Source organism: Acanthochromis polyacanthus, chromosome 9, assembly GCF_021347895.1.
Source record: "Acanthochromis polyacanthus isolate Apoly-LR-REF ecotype Palm Island chromosome 9, KAUST_Apoly_ChrSc, whole genome shotgun sequence".
In the NCBI taxonomy this organism is placed as follows: domain Eukaryota; kingdom Metazoa; phylum Chordata; class Actinopteri; family Pomacentridae; genus Acanthochromis; species Acanthochromis polyacanthus.
In genome coordinates this window covers 38,422,370-38,438,300 of record NC_067121.1, presented here as the reverse complement: position 1 = coordinate 38,438,300, position 15,931 = coordinate 38,422,370, and the positions used below count along the sequence as shown (strand labels likewise).

The window sequence follows — 15,931 nt, the reverse complement described above, 5'->3', positions numbered from 1 at the left end:
GGTTGAACAGAAACATCTATAAAAATCTAAAGATCTGAGATGGAATTATTCATATTTCTTTGATTTTGTCTGATGTTTTAACTCTTACAGGACGATGGTTCACCTGGTTTACATTCACATCAACACATTTTACTGCATTTTACCTTCCAAATAGGTGGTTTAGTCGTGTTTCAGAAATAATCTCAGTACGTTATAGGACAACAGCCAAACTAATATGCTCTCGTTTTTAAAAATATGGAACTTTTGCTGCCATCATCCACACATCTCTGGAGTGTCTGAACCCTCTGAAGCTGACACTTTTTGAAACGCTTTTGTTGACCCTGTTTTAGTTTGAAAACTCTTGAGTCTTGACAAGCAGGAAGTACAAATTTTGTTCACTTTCTTGGGTCTTAACTGTCACTATGTCTGTACAGATTCTCAGTCATGCAGGTCATAGCAATCGTAGGAGCTTCAGCAGAAACATCTGGACTTGTCTTGTAGGTTCGTTAAGACGTCTTCAAGAACCTAAGAGAAGTCCAGTTCATTCCCACTGAAGCTCCAATGACTGTCTCTGAGTTGTTTCCTGATTCATTAGGCTTCACTGCCACTGGTTAAATCAAGTCAGATAAATTATAGGTCATTGCTTGAAAGGTTCATTGATGCTGCATTTCCAGAACTCCAGAAAGCCTGACTCTAACCCACAGTATCAGAGAATGTACACACTTAAGAGAAGAATGTCATGCATGTGGCCAATAAATAGACATTCAAGAGGATTTCACATTAAGTCATATCATTAAACTACAGCGAACTGAAAACGGTTCATTTCTACATCTGTTAAATAAACAAACTCATCGGTTTTGGTCCAATCTCTGGAAGAAAGTAAGTGTTCATGACCCGATGTAAAGATTGTGAGCATATTTCAAAATGTAAAGATAAAAATATTAACTTTCTCATCGAAACAGGGCAAGTGAGGTTTCATAAGAATGCATTTCAAGAGAGTCGATAGAAAACCGTCTGAACAGGGAGAAAAATGTCCTTGTTCTGTGAGGAGTCATTTCCTGAGCAGCAATACAAAGAAAGTGTTGAATTCAGTCATTTTGCTTTCCATCCAAGGCTGAGAACTCGCTGTAACCTCCTGCCTTCACTTCAAATGTATCAAGAACGGAAAGATCTCTCTGAAGTCTTCCTCCTTCTTAGATAGTCAATTTGCAGAGATTAGCACTTAATCTCAGCTCGTTGACACGGTTTCATCTTTCTGATGTGATCGACTCGTCACGCTTTCAAACAGCTCTGAGGCTGTCATGTTAGACAAGCAGCAGAGCTCCAAGAATGGGAGTCAGTCGGTCCACACGCAACTTTCTAATCAGTGAATTAAAAAAGGCATTCATGGCTCCCAGAGGATCTGACCAATAACATTTTATCTTGAGCAGACTGAGCTTTCTGGCTCAGAGTGGATCTTTGACAACTAAAGGACGAGTATCTGTAGAATTGTATCCCAACGCTCAGGGTTCCCAGAGGATAAACCCTACTCACTTTGGCTATCAGCAGACTCTACATTTATCACCACCAGCAGACCGAAAAGTGGAATATTTTGACAACTAAAAGAAGACTTCCTGGGACATTTTTGAATACACATTCATGGTCTCCAGAGGATAAATCTTCCTCACTTTGGTTACCAATGGACAGGTTAAAGTTTCTGATTTAGAGTGACATCCATTTGCGACTAAAGGATGAATTTCCCGGAGGACAAACCCTTCTTACTCTGGCTATCCCTAGACTTCACATTTATTGCCACCAGCAGATGGAGAAGTGAAATATTTTGACAATAAAAGGACAGACTGCCAGAAAATTTCATAGGAATATTTAAGGTTTCAAGAGGATTGTTTTTGCTTGAGATATTAGATAAAAAAACAAAAGTTCTTGCTTATTGAGGTAAATATCTCTCTCTATTTATCTGACGGATTGATACAAACGTTCATGGTTCCCAGATGATGTTGATATTTTAACTTCTCTCACTTTACCACTTTTTATCCAAATACCTTCAAAACAATGAGCCACAGATGGAACTGTTAAACTAAACCCACTGAACAGCAGCATGTTAGTTTAGGTATTATATGTTAAGTAATTAAACCAGGAAACATATTTTATGTGTAGGACAACTGTAAAGTCACTGGGGATCATCAGCAAGCTAAACCGTGTGATAAATGAGTCTTTAGGCCTCTGAATAATTCAGGGATTTACACTCATGACTTACAGCAGTGTTGTTTGGGCTAATCTGCATCGACTTTAAGTGCTGGGGAAAAGATTTGTATGACTGACCTTCTATTCAGCTTTTCTGTAAACTCTACGTCCTGCCAGCATGCGGCATAAAAATTCATCTGATATGTTTGTATGTGAATATATATCTTTGCCACTCAACTATCACCTTTTAAAAACATCCTTAAATTATTTTTTTATGTTCTTATTACACAGAAAAGGCTCAGCTCACATTCTACCAAACATGTTTTAGTATGTACTACTGTGAGTTGGCGAATTTCCACTTACGAGGTGACCATTTACGCCCACTGAGCCTCCAATGTTGGGAAGTGCGCCTCTGTGGACCGTACCAACAGGCTTAAGTTGTTCACGTTCAGTTTTCATTGTTTTACGTACGTTTAGGCACCAAAACTACATGATTCAATTTAGGAAAATGCCTGGGTTTGGGTTATAATGTGATCTTTTCACAACACATTTGGACGACCCCATCCAAAGCTGCCCTTTCTTTCCAAAATTTTAGAGAAAGTCATTCATGTCCAGCTGAAGTCCTTTCAAGATGAGCACAATGTATTGGAGGTTTTTCAGTCTGGTTTTAAGACTCTGCATAGCACGGAGTCAGCACTGCTACGGGTTTTTAATGATATTCTCCTGGCAAACGACTCTTGCAGCACTCGGTGGGCATTAGTGGTAATGCACTGCAGTGGTTTAGGACCTATTTGTATGGCAGAACTATGAGTGTGAGCCTCGATGTCTTTGAATCCCCCCCTGCTCCATTGTCTTGTGGGGTCCCGCAGGGTTCAATTTTAGAGCCTCTCCTTTTTTCCTTATACCTACTTCCTATGGGATCCATCCTCAGGAAGCACGGCATCGCCTTCCATTTTTAAACATATGTTGATTTGACACATACCAGACTTAATACAATAGAAATACATTTCCCTCAAAGAGCAGTTGAAGGGCTAGTTTGATGCTATGCTAACATTAGCATGTAGCTCAAACCAAACATGAGAATCAACACGCAGATTCAAAGATTCTATGTCTGAGCCAAAGCAGTTTCGTAGCTTCCTGGATTTGCTTTCGTGTGACCCTGAGCGTTTCCCCAAATGGCCTTCCAGTTCCTGCAGACCACTGGACCGGATCTGTCTCTTTATTCTGTTTATAAAACCTCACAGAGCTGCTTACATGGCTGTAGACTTGTCTTGTCGGAGGATTAGGGCCCCTGTTCGCTGTGCATAAACACAATAATCTACTTTTCTGCCGCTAAAGCAACAGCTGGGTCGGCATTGTTTCATACGCTGCAGAAATGTGCCGGTAAAAGGTATTACAGCCCGACAGAAAGAGGCGAGGGCGATGAATAATGGATAAGAGACAGAGGACGAGGAAAGGTCTCACAGAGGAGAAGATATTGGCAGGGCAGGGCAGGAGATCAATGCACAGAAGAGAGAAAGAATCAGACCGGGGTGGAAAAAAGAAAAAACTCTGTGGTGTGCTACAACATCTCAGAGCCTGGGGGTGATGATAGATTTCAGTCGCACCAGACATGTTTTTTTTTTTTTTTTTCCAGGAAACTTCAATAACATGCTGCTAATCTAACACACAGCACTGGTGGGAAACTCTGGGTTTTTAGGAAGGTGGTGTTTGGCAGACGCTTTTGAAGTTATCTGATGGTGAGAAGATTGGATGTTGTAATGGTGAAGCCCCCCACAGCCAAAGAGCTGCACCACCACCACCTCTGATCTCCAACATCAAACGTCCCCAGGAGGCACCGGCGGCTCCGGGATGAGATCAAACATACGTTGTTTCGTCGGAGGGGGGAGACGGTGACCATTTGCTGAGCTGACAGGCGCATCACAGTTTACCAGTTGCATGCATGTTACATCACGCATCATTTCATGGCATTACTGGACGTCTTTGATCACAAACAGAAGGTCTCAACTTTGATCTAGTACCAAAGAGGACAAATGAGAGATCCCATTTTTTCCACTCCAAGTATTTTACAAATAACACGCAGCACTTTCCTGAAAGGACAGTCAGTCTGCTCCGTGTCATCCAAATAAAAAAAAGAGGAAAAAGAAGTGGCAGGTCGTTTTCTGAAATGTGCTGTAATGGCCAGTCATCAAGAGTCCATTATGGAGCATGAAACCAATTCCTTTTAAAGCAGGAGGGTTCATCAGGAGGGGGAGAAATACAGCCCTCAGCTCAGTCTGCAGAGCTGCCACATCCATCTGTTCTCACGAGGATGGAAAATTTCCTTGTCTCCTTCGATCTCAAAGCAGCCACAAATCACGGGGGAAATGATGTGTCAACGTCTGGAGGCGATTGGAGGCTCGGCTTGGGCGTCACGGGGCGCTGAACCTCCAGCAGCTCCAGCGCGACACCCGCGACACCTCTCCTCGTTCGCCCATCCATCACAGCGATCGCAAGTCGGCCTGTTGAGCCGTGAGACGCCGAAAGTTGAGGGGCCGAGGAAGGAGCGAGCGGGACCATTAACACCAGCAGGATGACGGCTATAAAGTTTCACCATTAGAGCTTTCGGTCAATGTTAAACATTTTGCTTGAGGAATATGACTCCATATGAGGCCACAACGACCTTGTTTGCCGCCATGAGATCAGACAATGATGGCCATTAACTGCAGTGCCACTTATGGTTGCAGCCGTCGGGGCGTTTCATTTAACGCTCCCCGACCGAGCAGCTTTGAGGGCTATTTTTAAAGGTGCTAAAACCCACTCGGAGGGGAATCGATCTCAGTTCACAGAAACTCTGTGTGGCATCGGTGGAACCTGGACGCCAGAGAGCCATAATTCTTCTGCTGTCTCTCCAGCAGCGAGTCTGTGTGACCAGATTACATATAAGAGGAGAACATTATTGATGGCCGCTCCATCCATTTGGGACGATGACCGAACGGAGCCGTCAGCTGTTCACACACTGAGCGATGGCCAGCCGTGTAATCAAGTAAATTTACTCGAGTACAGACACAGTTAGGGAAGTTCAGTATATTCATGTTGTGTTATTTGACGCTGCATTTCAGAAAGAAAACCTGCATTTTTAACGCCACAACATTTATTTAGCAGCTTTAGTTTAACATATTGCGGATACCAAATAGTTTAAATTAGTTCCACCTTTTCTGCTACAAAAGGAAAACACTGCTGATTAAATAGCAAACAGCTCCATTATTACAGTAAAGTTAAAATACCCAGCGAAAGCAAGGAGCTAAAACTTCAACAACAGCAACCCTGAGGAAAATTATTTGTAGTTTTTTCAGCTAAAAGAAATAGAAAGTTGTGAGATTTTAATTTTAAGCATTTTCTGCCTTCACTCTAGTGAGTTCCGACAAATAAGTCTAATTTTTAAATTTTCACTGCTTTGTCCATCATAACTAATGATCTAGCTTATAGAATTATTGTTTAACCCTCCTGTTGTCCTCATTTACGGGCACCAGAAAATATTGTTTCCTTGTCTGACAAAAAAAATCCAAAAAAATCTACAAAAAAAATTCCCCAAATTTCTGAAAATTTGCAAAACCTTCAGGAAGAAAATTCCAATAATTCCTGAAAAGTTTCCCTTGAAAGGCTTATTTAAAAAAAAAAAAAAACTAATTTGGCAAAAAAAATCTTGTAAATATTTTCAAAAAATGAGTAAAAATCTTCCAAAAAAATCCTAAAAATATCTAAAGTGATTACATATATATCAGTAAAACTTCTAATATTTTCTTTAAGAACATTCACATAAAAATCTACCAAAATCCAGAGAAAAAGAAATGTAATTCTTATCATTTTGGAATAACAAATTTTAGTTTGATGAAGAAAAAGTGACGGAATTAGCGTTAGCTTATGCTAACAGTTAGCTTTAAACAGCTGGAGAGCATTGAAGCAGTTTGGTTTTTACATCTGTTTCTAGTTTTTGTGCGGCTTTTGTGCTGTTTTCCACCCACAGTTTAACAAATTTATGGCCAAATGGCTCATTATAAAGTCAGATTTTGTTCATAACTTGTTTTTTTTCTCCTGAAACTGCCGTTAATGTGCTTTGGCTGTGTAGTGCAGTACAGTCAGGGCTGATGCCTTTAGAAATAGTCCGTCCACCCACATCTGTAAATGTTTCTATGCAAATTATGCAGAAGAAGGTCTAAAGCCTCTGATGAAGAAATGCTAAATGTTGGTTTATTCATTGTATTTTAATTGTTGAAATGCCAGATTTAAATATAGTGTGACTAAAAATACTGTAATTAACATTTAAATTGTGTAATTTCTTATTTAGATGCAAACAGATTGTTTAAAACATCACATTATATAAATCCAACATGTTCCCAGTGTACAGCAGTAATAAACGTACTGATGTGGTATTTTATGTTAAAACTACATTTTCCTAATAATACTTATACATTTCTACTTTCAGTGCAGGTCTTTTTCTGTCAGAAAGGTGTATTTTGGCAGAAAAAGATCTAAACCTTCCCTCCAAGCATTACTATCAGTATCAATCACTACTTAATCTACACCAAATAGGTAATAAATCTGAAAATAGCAGAATAATCAACAAGTCGTGCTCAATTCACACGCTGATGAATGAAAATTCAAGGCAAGTTAGCCGTTTATTTCCCTCAGTCATATTGTGCAATCAGACTTTCACCTCCATCAGGCTCCATCCTGGCATGAAGAGAATACAATTCTGCACAAAGAATAACGGCTCAGTAAACAACACGCTGTAGTTCAATCCAAAACGCTAATGGCGATGGGTTCTGCGATAATGAGAGGCTCAACCTGAAGAAAATGGCTCATGAAAAAACATATCTGCTAGCTATTTTCCAGGGTCTCCTGGGCAATGGGCAAAAAACAGAAAATTACATTTGCAATGCAAAAACACTACCTCGCTGGCACCTGATTCCTCCACCACGGTCCAGCGAGCAGTTAAAATCCAATTTCAATTAAGGCGTTTGAGAAAATATTTACCGACTCTTTCTCTCAGTCTTCCTGCTCTCTTTTAAAGACTTACTGAGGCTCTCTAAGGCAATAAGACAGCAGCGTAAGCACAGACTCTCCACACTTCATTCGTGTCATATTTCTGGCTTCAAAAGTCGTCCAGGTACGAGATCACAAACTCTTCTTTCCCTGCAGGCTTCGCTGATCGTTACACGTCACACATGAGCTGCCCTCTAAACCCACAGGACAAAGAGCAATAATCTGAATGTTGCTGCATTTAGATCACGTTCATGTCTGATTAATTCCATTCATGAGGTATTTATTCGTGTCTTTCGGGCTTCTCCTCGTTACATGTGCGCACTTCAGCTCCAGCATTCTTCCAGTTACAGCTGAAATAAAGAGACTGCAAAATGGACTCAAAGCAGAAGCAGTTCAGCTGGTTTTAACTTTTCTATAAACTGTTCTGTTGTTTGCTGAGCAGAACGAGACCGTAGGTCAGACAAACGATGGAAGCAGCTCTATGAAGGGGAGATTTTTGTCAATCAAAGTTTATTTCTGTCGCCGTTTACAGCGGCCCAAAGGGTGACCAAACAGTAAAAAAAATACATGAAGATAACTCAAAAACAACACAGTAACTGAGAACAGGACAAACAATCACACCCCAGATAGCAAACTATGGGTGAATCAGTGTTGAATCTATGTTGAGACCTAACGTAGAAATTATACAGAAAGCACAAGGTTGATAAAATGTTGAGTCAACATTTGCTTACATAGATTACATGTTTGCAAACATAGATTCAACATTAATTAAACATTGACCTGTCAAACATTTTAATTAAACCAAAATACAACGTAGATTCAATGGCATCTTTTAAACACAAACTTCAATGTTGACAAAATGTTGTTGAATCAACGTTGATCCAACCATCAGTCTTCAACCGTAACCACAATTCAACCTTCTTAACCCTAATTCAACATTGATTTCACATCTTTTGCTATCTGGGTAAAGTGTGATTTATGGTTGAAAAGCAAACGTTGACTCAACATTTTATCAACCTTGCGCTTTCTCTATAATTTCTACGTTAGGTCTCAACATAGATTCAACATTGATTCACCCATAGTTTGCTATCTGGGACTCACACCTACAGGCAAATTTAGAATGGTGAACTGTGGAAGGAAACCCACACATGTGCAGGAGAACATGGAAACTTCATGCAGAAAGATCCCAGGAAGGCCGGCATCTTCTAGCTGCAAGGCGACAGTACCAACCACCACCCCACTCTGCAGCCCGTAAAAAATACAATAAAACAATAAAATAAACAGCACTAAAACGGCACTAAAACATAACATCTGAAAGAAATAAAAGCAATGAAGTGTCACCGTGTCGCTAGCTATGAAAAGCCGTTTTAAACTGGAAGGCTTTGAGTTTCTGCGACCGAAAAAGTGTTTTCTGCATTGCAGCAGCGATAATTCAGCAATAAAAAATAAAAATAGAACCGTGAAAACCATTTTGGAGGTGGAGAACAGGTTGAAATCTTCATATTCAGGAGACTCTTCAGTGATTTCCAGACTAAATTACCAGAGCAGCAGTTTAGTAATTACAGATCCTTCTGCAGGGCTCCTAGAAAGTCAGTAAAACCTCACAAAGCTCTGTCTTTATCCAGTCAGCATCTTAAGAATCTCTCCTTTCAGTGCATTAGGGAGCTAAGGCAGCCTGAACATTTGCTGCATTGATTCGCTGCATCGTGTGAGCGGCCGAGCTGCTGCTGCTCCACGGTTCATCTGCAGGCTGCTGTTCCCAGCCGCGGCCAGCAGAGGGGGCAGTCACCCCACAGCTGTCAGCCCGCATCTCCACAAAGCATCAGTGGACCTTATTGGTCTGGAGAGAGCCTCCAAACGTCCGCTGGTGTACTCACAGCACGTCAACGCTAAAGTTTATCATTATTATTCATCACCAGAGAAACTTCAGTCTAAGTTACTCTGAAAATAAAAATGCATCCCATTCATTTCTGTCGCCACTGCTCTTCATAACCAGATAAAACCAAATAAAACAGCTTCCGTTCCAGTTTGAATATCTTTAACCTGAATGACTTCACTAAGTTATAATTTCTTTACAGCACGAGCTCAAAAAAAACATCCAAAAACTGAGAAGAAACCAGAATTCCTGCCTTTGGTGATGAGCCGTGTGGGACTCAGCCTCAGGGAAACAGTCGGGCTGAGGAATATAATAATATGCACCATAATATTTAGTTATTTCTGCGCTGAGAGGATTAAGCTACCAACGGACGCTTTTAAACAGCAAATAAAGCAAAATGTCTCACTCCTGCCTCTCAAATATTTTCTGCTTTTTTCTCTTTCTATTGAAAAAGATCGTATTTTGCACACACATTTTTAATAATGTTCTTAATCCTCATGTTGTCCTGCGGGTCAAAATTAACCCATTTTAGAGTTTATATGTGGAGAAAAATACACATTTTCACAGTGAAACTTCTCATGTCCACATTTTCAACATTTTTGGGAAATCTTTGAACATTTTTTGGTGGAAAAACAGAAATGTTAAAAATGTTTCTTAAGAACATTCACATAAAAATCAATATATACACCCTCTGTCAAAAGTTTTGAGACACTTTCTCATTCAAATACATTCTCAAGTCACATTAGCCCTTTCTGTATTACTGCTTCGGTTTGCACGCTAGCATGAAGCTAAAAGGAGCGCTCATTTTTGTCAACGTTTCTACTGACCAAACCGCGACTGTTTCTCTGAATGTATAAAAAGCGCACCGTCCCGTGCGCGGTCCCACTGAACAAAAACGAGCGCTCCTTTTAGCTTCATGCTAGCATGCAAACCGAAGCAGTCCAACTGCGATAAATACAGAAAGGGCTAACGTGACTTGAGATAAGCAGAGTTCAGAACAATAGACGAAGCACTGTGGTATTCATTAACATAATTATTTACCGTTTGGCGTGTAATGTCCCAAGGTGATGATCAGCCGGTGTGCCAGGCAAAGCAAACCTCCAAACTAAGTTTGGACAGGAAGTAGTACCGTAGGAATCCGTCCTCTGACTCCCCTGCTGCACGCTCAACAGACTGACTGAGTGACACTGCTCGGGCCCAAGACGGAGTTCGACTTTGAACGCGGAGTTCGTTTTTAAACGCGGAGTTCGACTTTGAACGCGGAGTTCGTTTTTAAACGCGGAGTTCGACTTTGAACGCGAACTCCGTCTTTGAAAAACAACTTGTCAACAGCAAAAATGACAAAAGTGTTCCTTAAAAAATAAAGGCGGAGGGCAAAAATGACAAAAGTGTTCCTTAAAAAATAAACGCGGAGGGATAAAACACAAATGCGGAGGAGAGAAAGTACAACGCGAAGGAAAAAACACAAACACGAAGGAATAAAATACAAACGTGGAGGAGAAAAAGTACAACAGGAAGGGATATAACACAAACAGGAAGGAGAGAAAATACAACAGGAAGGATGTCCCCTAGGGGGCTCCGTAGTTTAGGTTGTTTTACCACCATGGCCACCTGGACGTTTTCCATTGACTAGATCTAATGATGAGGCTCATTCCTGCTTATAGATCAAATCCGTAGAAGAGGAAGTCATGATAATAATCCCTGAACCCACGCAGAGGATATAGGCTGTGCATGAGTAAAAATAGGAAGCTGCACAACAACAACAACAACAACAACATGTCCTGATGCTGCACGCTGCTTCCACGCCCCTATCAGCGGTGACATATGAAAGCAAATCCTTCAATCCAGGTCAAATGAACACTAATCTACTGTGCTGGCATTAAAGTGGATCATTATGGAGCCGAGCATCACGGAGAATCTTAATCTGGACCCAGAAACAGGAATCTGTTTGATTTCATGAGGATGAGACTCTTCAGGGGTGGATCAGGAGGAAACACCCCATCCATGGACGCACAGAAACACAGAGCCAGCGCTAAGCGTGTGCTCGTGCGCGTCTCTGCACACGTGTTGTGGTGTGCGTGACTGCGACAGGAAAGCAGTCCAAACCCATCTGACTAATGCATATCTGATATCAAATGGAACATAATCCCCTCAAGTACAAAGGATTAAACACTCCACAGCGTTCACTCTGCTGCAAAGTTTCAGGACGAGAAAAAACAAAACCTAAAAGCGCAGCAGCATATGTTCAGAGGAACGCTTCGGAGACGCTCCGCTGCGGAGGAGAACGAAGAATCCATCGGAGAGAACAGAGGAAGGAGCTGCTCTTCACGGTGCTTTGAGGAGCTGAAACCCAGAAACAAAGAGCTGAAGGTTTCAGGTTTGACTGGAAGGTGATGTGTCGCCATGAAGACCCAGAAAGACACACTGAGTCGTCTGAAGGTCACAACAACGCAAACCACCGAATTTATACTTCGACTCTTCCAGTTTCTAAAGAAAATCTACTTTCTATTCCAGTTTGTCTTTTAAAGCCTCAGTTATTCCTCAGAGTCACAACATTAACCCTCCTGTCGTCCTGTGGGTAAAACTGACCTGTTTTAAAGTTTGAAAACGTGTATATAATTAATAATGAAAATAATAATAATACTGTAATTCAACTTAATGAAATCTGAGCAGATTGAAACTGAATCTTGATTATTGCTCAGTTTTAGGGCTGGCCCGAATAGTGGTTTCTGGTCTCCGGATATTCGGGCCCTATTAAAGACGAATATCCGAATATTTGTTCCGCCCGATGTGGGGGTGGGGGTGGGGGGTAGTTAGTTGTGGTGATGTGGGGGAGACGGCCCGAATATTCGAATCCATTCGTCTGGTCTCCCAGACGCAAATTTTGCGCATTGCCATCGTTTTGTCTTCAGTTAAACTGAAGAATTCCCAAACAGCAGAGGTCTTCAGCATCTTGTCTTGTGTTTATGCAACGAAGTGAAGCGTGACGTCAGAGTCGGCAGCAACCCGGACATTCAGGTGGTGGTAAGAAACACGAATGGAGGAGTCGAAGTGGGCCGAAGGCAAAGGGAAGAGACGAGCTTCCAGTATTTTGGTCTGGGGGGAGGAGGGGGTGATCACATCGACATATATGTTTATGTGATCACACATATGAGACAGGATGTTGCACAGGATGCAACAGAAATGAGTCTCAGTGGTGCTGGAAAATGAGAGGAAATTAGTTTTAAAAAATCTGTTTAAACATTCTTGGATTATTTACATATTTTTGCAGATATATGCTACTAACCTGGCAGTGATTCTCATTAACTGTGTTCTCTGTATTCGGCCATTTAGCCACTTTGCAGCATTTTTGTAAATGCTCCAAAAAAATTTTCAAATTTGTGAAGATTTCTTGATATGATTGCATTTTATCTATGTGCTTTCTTAAAGGTTCCACACACTCATTTTCAGCAAATTAATCAAAATCTCACTTCTCCACAGTGGGTTTGTCCATTTTTTCACACGATATGAGCCAATGTGGTGGAGGGAAGACAGTAACGATGAATATTCGTTCCGCTTGGTAACGTCTAAAACATAACGCCTGGTAATAATGGATAGCAAACTTAGCTAACGAATATTCGGATATTCGGGATATTCGGGCCCAGCCCTACTCAGTTTATTTATTGTTTATTCATGCCCGCCATGGTTCCACTAACGTAACATTGTCATGATTTAACACCCAAACCTGCTTTATTCTGCAGCAGACGTTAAACTTTTGATGCTCATCCACGTGTTTTAAAACTATTATTTTAATACTTTCTATTATCTTAAACCTGATAGTGACACTGTGAATTAAATCACAATATCTGTCAGAAAAAAAAATCACATTTTTATATTTTCCCCAAAACCAAAAAATATTGTTTCTTCGTCTGAAAAAAATCCAAAAAATTCCGCAAAGAAGTTCCCAAAACTTATAAAAATTTGCAAAGCCTTCAGGAAGAAAATTCCACGAATTCCGTAAAAGTTTCCCTTAAAGGTTTTATTTCAAAATTCCCCCAAATTTGGCAAATCTTGTAAGTTTTTTGCTCTCTAGTTCTTAATTTACGTAGTTTTTGCCTTTTATATCTTATTTTGCACATTGCATTTCTAAATTTATACTATTTCTTTAATCTCAGAAGCTTCTAAGTGTTTATTTAATGTCTACTGTTGCACAAAGAGAGAGGAATGTAATTTAAACTCTTGGTATGTCATATACATATTGAAGAATTGACAATAAAGCTGACTTTGACTTTGAAGTATTTTCAAAAAATGAGTAAAAATCTGCCAAAAAAAGTCCTAAAAATATATATAAAATAAAAATATATAAAATATCTAAAGTGATTACACATATATCAGTAAAACTTCTATTTTCTTTAAGAACATTCGGAAAAAAATCAACCAAAATCCAGCGATTTTCGCTGGATTTTGGTTGATTTTTTCCGAATATTCTTAAAGAAACATATATTTTTAAACATCTCTTTTTTTCCAGTTTGCATCCCAGCTGCTAATTTTTTACTAAATTCAAGATTCCAACCAGCAGACGTGCTTTAACCCTCCTGTTGTCTTCATTTATGAGCACCAAAAAATAGTTTCCTTGCATGAAAAAAATCCAAAAATTCTGCAAAAAAATCCCCAAATTTCTGAAAATTTGCAAAACCTTCAGGAAGAAAAATCCAGTAGTTCCTTAAAAGTTTGATTTTAAAAAAAATCCCCCAAATTTGGCAAGAAAATTCCTCTTCATTTACAAAAAATTTGTAAAAATCTGCAAATAAATCCTAAAAACATCTCATGTGATTCTGTATATGTCACTAAAACTTCTAATATTTTATTTAAGAACATTCACAGAAATATATATTTTTTAACATCTCTTTTTTTCCACCAAAAAATGATCAATAATTTCCCAAATATGTTGAGAATATGGAAGTTTTCAGTGCGAAAATATTTTTTTTTCCTGCATTTTCAAACTATAAAACGGGTCAATTTTGACCCTCAGGATGACACGAGGGTTAAAAGACACAAATGAGCGACCCCAGCCGGCTATAAAGGCAGCATAGCTCCACATTTCAGACCACCTGCTGCAGGCATTGGGCTTCATGATGAGAAAAATGATGACTAAACGCTGCCCGCTCCATGATATCTACCACTTCTATTTTTAGAGAGCTGTGAGTCGGACCGTCTCGCCAGAATATCTCCCGGCGTTCAGCCAATCCCAGAAAATAACTTCTGCCGCTCACTTATAACAAGAGTCATTTTAGCTTTATCCGTCTGTAGCGTGGGAGCTTTTAAGGGCGGCTCTTCTGGTCCAGATGGCCGCCGGGCAGACCAGACCAGCCAAGGACAAAGCTACTGTACAATAAAGCACGAGCTGCTCTCCATCCTCCACAGATGTTCCAACTTCAGGCTGCAGGCAGCTGGCAAGGAAAAGTTTAGCACAAAAAAAACCCACACACACACAATTAACTGCAACTTGCACAAGAGAGCAGATGCTGCACGCACAGCTTTGGATTTCTGTGGAGAAGTTTAGAGCAGAGCAGCAGTTGTTCCCTCCGTCTCTTTGGAGGGTCACGGCAGCGAGAATCTGGCTGTTGAGGAAAACATCGACCACAGAAAATCCATTTCAATTTGCCAAATGCCAGAGCAGGATTACTGACATTTAGCAACTGATATTTCCCTTGAAACTCAATAGCATCCCTCGGTAAGTCCATAATAGAGCCTCATCTCATTGATAGTGATTACACACAGCGTCTATATAAATATATATATCCAGAGGACGACCCCACGGGGCATCTGGCAGGATTTAGGAGACAGATGCCGAACATCATCAGCTGGACAAACAGCCAACACGCCAACTCCCCTAATCACTCAGCCGAGTCCAGAGATTTCCCTAAAAGTCTTCTTTGTCCAGCAAATGTGTCCGACGAGGAAAGTTCTCCTGGAAGCGGAGACAGAAGCAATAAAAGGAATCTGTTTGGATTTCAGCCGTCAGAGGGACGACGACACCTCCAGGTTACAGATTCTGCATCGCTCTGACTGGAAAAGTTTTGTCGTCTTCAACTGTACAACAAAAACTGCAGAAACTTCAACAGGAGCTGAAGTGAAGTCAGTCAATCAATAGAAGGTTTAAGGGAGCCTGCAGCTGTTTAGAAATGAACTCACAGAAAGTCAAAGAACATTTGAGGGTTTATTTAAGCACAGAATCACTTCATCCTCAGCGCTGCTAACGTGTTGTTGTTTAGAAGGCAGAAAATGATGTAACAGTTAAAGCACCCAGCCAAATATGAAATAAATACAAAATAAGGTAAGTACCAGCTGACTGGGCCATGTGAGCAGAGAAGTAGCAGGTTCTTCCTCTCACAAAAGAGGAAGTCTAACAGACGTACCTCTACTGATTAATAATCACCATGAAGAGCAAACGAGAACCACAGGAATGTTCCTTTAACCTTGTTAGCAGGGGAATCTTTGCAATAAAAAGCAAATGGAAATAATCAATGATGTGATCATTGATTATTGCCATTTGCTTTTTATTGTTTTCTGTTCATCCTCTAGTCGAGTTTCAGGTCTAAAAGCCAATATCACTCCAAATGTATTATTATTTTCATTGTTGTACACTGTGCTGTTTTCTCACCCTTTATTTCTTACTTGTATTAATGGATGGATGGATGATGGATGGATGGATGGATGGATGGATGGATGATGGATGGATGGATGGATGAATGGATGGATGGATTCTAAATGGATGGATGGATGGATGGGTGATGGATGATGGATGGATGGATGGATGGATTCTAAATGGATGGATGGATTCTGAATGGATGGATGATGGTTGGATGGTGGATGGATGATGGATGGATG

General features: G+C 40.4%; 1 protein-coding gene across 2 annotated transcripts in view; it reads right to left on the bottom strand.

Annotated features, from left to right (window-relative positions):
* st6galnac3 (ST6 (alpha-N-acetyl-neuraminyl-2,3-beta-galactosyl-1,3)-N-acetylgalactosaminide alpha-2,6-sialyltransferase 3) overlaps positions 1-15,931 on the bottom strand; it is a 102,540-nt gene that overhangs the window by 69,887 nt on the left and 16,722 nt on the right. The window lies entirely within an intron of this gene.